The following is a 4,646-nucleotide window of genomic DNA, read 5'->3' as shown; positions in this document are numbered from 1 at the left end:
TGATCTCATTCAGTTTTCGATAGTCAACAACGAGTCGAAACTAGAGTCGCGAGTCGCATCTAGCTTCTTTGGGACTATCCAAATGTTGCTAGACCATGGAGAATTGGATGGTCTAATAATATTATCACTTAACATTTTTCGTATTTGATTTTGAATTTCCGTTCGGTGAATCTCAGAATACCTGTATGATTTTGAATAAATAGGTATTTCATGAGAAGTTTTAATGTGATGTTTTATTTTACTTGTGAAGGTAAGCTGATTTCCTTCAACATGAAAAATATCACTATACTGTTGAATCAATTTTAATACAGATTGTTTCTCTTCGGAATTCATGTGTTCAGTTCTAACTTTCGAAACATCAAATTTAACATTTTCACAATAAATTTCATTAAAATTTGGGTTGAGGGTTTGTTCGTATTCATCGAATGTCTTAACACTAATAGAAGGGCTTAAATCTACTCGAAAGTTGGATTCTGAAGGATTTAAAATTGTACATAAAGCTATATTATTTTCAACTTTTGTTAAACATTCAGGGATTTCTAATTTCCCAATTCGTGTATATGGTATAATTACATTACCATTTTTTACATTTTCAATATTTAATTTAATTACTTGTTCACAACGTGGAGGCACTACTATACAATTCGTGGATCCAGTTTTAATGTCAAAGTAATTCAATTTAATTTGACTATAAGGAGTCATAAGCAAATTATTATTTAAATCGATAATTGCATTAAATTATCCAATCCTAACAAACAATCAAAATGATCGTGAAATTTGAAAACGCAATATTTTAAATTGAGCGGTTTCCTATAATTAAACATTTTAGGTATTGGAATGAGTGTGCAGAAATTTTGTTGACTGCTACCATAGGCAGATTTTACATGGAAGGGTTTTTTGACAAAAGATTTTTTGAAATATTTCTCAGCAACTGCTGGTGTCACAAAGGATCTTGTGCTACCAGTATCAATTAAAACTTTAAGATTTTGTTCTGGGAAAATTATATAGGGTAACACGCTTTCTGAATTATTTAAGTTTAACAATTCGATAATGTTTGGTTTGGTTCCGAGGCTGGGGTCTCTAAAAAATTATCGGCTTCATCATTAGTGCAATCAGAATCGTCTATATTATGGAGTTCTTCCGAGATAAAATTTCTAGGTTGATTCGGATTGTGTTGGAACCTATTTTGATAATTTTGAGGGGGTCTAGATGTATTTCTTGTAGACATACTCATTGGAGTTGGATTTGGAAATACGGGAGACGCATATAACAAAATCGAGTGAGTTACTGCACATAACATTTTTCGTTTACTTGCTGTAGGCCCATTTTTTTGCGGCATTATTCTACTTAGAGACAAAGCAGATGCTTCTGCTTTCTTGTAGACGATTTCGATATGTTTTTTCATTGTAGCACCTGTGTCTAGGGTTACACCCAAATATTTAATTTGCGGTTTTGTAGTGATTTCGTTATTCAAGACTTCGATGGTGAGTCTTCTTGCTTCCTTTCGATCACCCAAAAGTACCGCCTCTGTTTTTTCAGGTGCAAGATCAAGTTTTTTCAAATGCATCCATTCAGCTATTCTTTGAATAGCGATGTTAGCTTCTACTACTACCTGTGTCTTTATCTTTCCTGTTACTACTACTGCAAGATCGTCAGCGTAGGCCACCAATTTTACGCTACTTGGCATATCCAGTTGCAACAAGTCGTCATAATATAAGTTCCAAAGGAGAGGGCCAAGTACCGAGCCCTGTGGGACACCACAGGTTACTTCCATAATGGTATTACCTACAAGTAGTGTCCGGTCCGTTAGATAACTTGTGATCATGCGCATTAGATATGGCGATATGTTTCGCTTTTTCAAGCTGTCAGCTATTCCTCTCCATGGTGCGGAGTTGAATGCATTTCTTACATCTAACGTTACAAGTAAGCATATCTTACGGTTTGCCCATGCCACATGTTTTGCTTCTTTTGCGATTTCTAGAACTCTAGCTAGTGCATCCACAGTGGAAATACCTTTCTGAAACCCAAACTGAGAGTTGCTAAAACCTCCTCTTGCTTCTATTTCTGCAAGTAATCTATTTTTGACGAGGTGTTCAAGAATTTTTCCCATGCAGTCCAGGAGACATAGTGGCCTGTATGACGTTTTTAAATCGTCCGTTTTTTTGGGCTTTTCTATTAGCACTAGTTTCGCCACTTTCCATATTTTGGGAAATGAAACACCCTAATATATATATATATATATATATATATATATATATATATATATATATAAATATTATAGGGTGTTTCATTTTTAATGGTAAAAGATAAAATGTAAAATTATTGCTGACTTTGCTTTTGCCCTGAGTCTAGGTGATTTATAAGTTATCTGTGTGAAATTTTTGGGTAAGTATTTACAAAATACAAATTTTCAACTTAATCTGATTTTATTGCTGAAATTATAAATCACAATCTCAAGATAATGATTGATATAAACAATAAGATAGTCCTTTAGTAAAAAAATCACATATTGTATCAATTATTCAACTATGTACGATGCAATAGCCTTTTTAGTTTGTTTAGTGACGGCTTTTCTGTGATTTTCGACGATCCTCAATAAGAATTGTTTTTGTTGTTCGTCTCTTGCTTGATTCATTGAACTGTTTTATTAATGCAATACCTCTCTCTGCAGTATCATTAACAACCTTAAGGGCATCAACATGACTTCGTAGAGGTTCCATACAGGATTCTGTGATATCAGTAATTCCAAACAATTCAAAGAAAAGTTGTTTTTTTAGTAACAAAGTCACTGATGTCCTTCCCTTCAAAATCAAAGGTTTTGCTTTCTAATCTTTTTGTTTATTTTTTCTTTGCAGGTTTTTGGTCTAAATTCAAGAACATTTTTTCCTTTATAGTCTTAGGAATACGTTCATCCACAAAAGCCAGTCTCACGTTAGTTTCGGAAAAATACCACAGATGCCTCTTAGCGACAGTGACGCCTTCATTAGGATAAGCTTTGAGAAGCTGAATCATATCCAAATCATTCTTGGGAGCATATCTACAATTGCCTCATGCCAAAAATGTACATATATAAGGCTAACAAAGTGTGCGACTCTTGTCATTCCGTTCAATTCTCGTTGAGGAAAATTCAACTGTTCAGTGAAGAGGGCAATTAAGTGCATACATTGCTTTTGCCATCCACCTTGCTTGGTGCCAAGCTCCTGGGATTCTAAAACTGAACTTTTTCTTACACCAACCCCCTAAGTAGAGAAGTGATAACTCTAACAATTCCTTGTAATCCTCTCTAGGATGACGGCCCGTTTTTAAGACCTTTTCTAAGTAACTTATCATCTTCTGTCTTTGTTCTTCTAGAGGGCCTTCTAAGTAACTCTTCTCATCCAATTTTGTTGTGTATGACATCTTATCAAGTGAATTCCATTGACTTTGGAACTTCTTGAAAATCTGCACGTCTGGACCACTTGAAGGCGTGCGATAACACTCCTCAAACACTCCTTTTAACATAAGTTCATGGGTGTGGTGACGGCAAGCTAACCATAACAGTGTGTGATTTAACTCTTTTTCAATTCTTGTACATGCCCCTTGGATCAACCTAACCAATTTGATGCGGTTGTGTCGAAAGATATACCAATGATCTTGTCACGAAGTCCAAATCGGTCTACTTCATGGATGAATGTTTCAGCTAACTGCTCCCCCGTTCCGTTTGGAGCAACCGGTACACCAAGCAAATGCTCAAAGTTTTTTCCAGTCACTAGAACTGCTAATATATCTTCCAGAGTCTTGACACTTCCGTGGGCTACTCAGGGTAGCAGTTTACTATCCCAATGTAATACCAAAGGTGGAGGATTTTCAAAAAGCGACTCTTAAATTTTCTCTGCCATTTTGGTTCTGTTAATTGTCCGAGCTCGATACACAGTAGATGGGGACACAGAAATATTAAAAACGTCATGACCAAGACTCTTTGCTGTTGCTATGAATGAAGTACTTGCTTGCCGAACAGAAAGCTGTTCCCGATCCCAAGTAGACGTGAGTGTTTGATCTAGAGGTTTTAATTTAGGAATCGCTCGTTGTTTTTGTGTTACTGGAGCCAAAAACTCACTGTCTTTTTCATCTTCGGATGATGACGCAGATGAGAATTCAACTGCTACTGTCTTATTAATCTCAGCTATAGATTGGAAGTGTTTTGCTTTTGTATAACTCTTGTTTTTCTTTTTTTAAAGTTTTCATTTTAGCTTTAGCGGCAAAAACTTTATCAACACCACTCATTGATGAACTCATGCGATCTTCTCTTTGAGACATGAGAAAGTCTTGATCTTCTTTTGATACTTCAGTCATATCCATTACATTTTGGCGGGAAATGTCAAATAATTCGACCAGATCACCTTATCCGTGTTTCTTGATTTTTCTTTGCCGAGATTTTAATATTTTTTGTACAGTTTCTGTATGCTAATACGAATGTTCTCTTCAGTTTTAACAGGTATATTTGCTTTCTTCCAAACTACTTGAAGTTTAGTACTGGTGGATTTAGCTGCTTCAGAAAGTGTTTCATTCAGTTCCTTATGATGGTGAATGAATACTAAGAGTACTTGTTCCTTTGAAGGAAGCCGAGCTCCTAAAAACTCACTACTAGGCACTTTTTCTAACAGCCA

This window comes from Diorhabda carinulata, chromosome 5 (genome assembly GCF_026250575.1).
Source record: "Diorhabda carinulata isolate Delta chromosome 5, icDioCari1.1, whole genome shotgun sequence".
In the NCBI taxonomy this organism is placed as follows: Eukaryota; Metazoa; Arthropoda; class Insecta; order Coleoptera; family Chrysomelidae; genus Diorhabda; species Diorhabda carinulata.
The sequence above is the reverse complement of the archived record's forward strand: the minus strand, read 5'-3'. Positions refer to the sequence as shown.